The sequence below is a fragment of the Nematolebias whitei genome, chromosome 1, assembly GCF_014905685.2.
Source record: "Nematolebias whitei isolate Nwh7 chromosome 1, NemWhi1, whole genome shotgun sequence".
Lineage (NCBI taxonomy): Eukaryota > Metazoa > Chordata > Actinopteri > Cyprinodontiformes > Rivulidae > Nematolebias > Nematolebias whitei.
In genome coordinates, this window is record NC_056498.1 from 38,864,008 (window position 1) to 38,864,470 (window position 463).

Here is a 463-nt window from a genome sequence, read left to right on the forward strand (position 1 = left end):
AATGAAAACCTCAAATTCAGTATCTCAGAAAATAAGAACATTGTGAAAATGTTCAATATTGAAGACACCTGGTGCCACAGTCTAATCAGCTGATTAACTCAAAACACCTGTAAAGTCCTTTAAATGGTCTCAGTCTAGTTCTGTAGCTACACAATCATGGAGAAGACTGCTGACTTGACAGTTGTCCAAAAGACGACCATTGACACCTTGAAGGAGGGCAAGACATAAAAGGTTATTGCTGTGGCTGGCTGTCCACAGAGCTCTGTGTCCAAGCACATTAATAGAGAGGAGAAGGGAAGGAAACGATGTGGTAGAAAAAAGTGTACAAGCAATAGAGATAACAGGACAAAGGACGGTGAAACAAAACCCATTCCAAAATGTGGGGGAGATTCACAAAGAGTGGACTGCAGCTGGAGTCAGTGCTTCAAGAACCACCACGCACAGATGTATGCAAGACATGAGT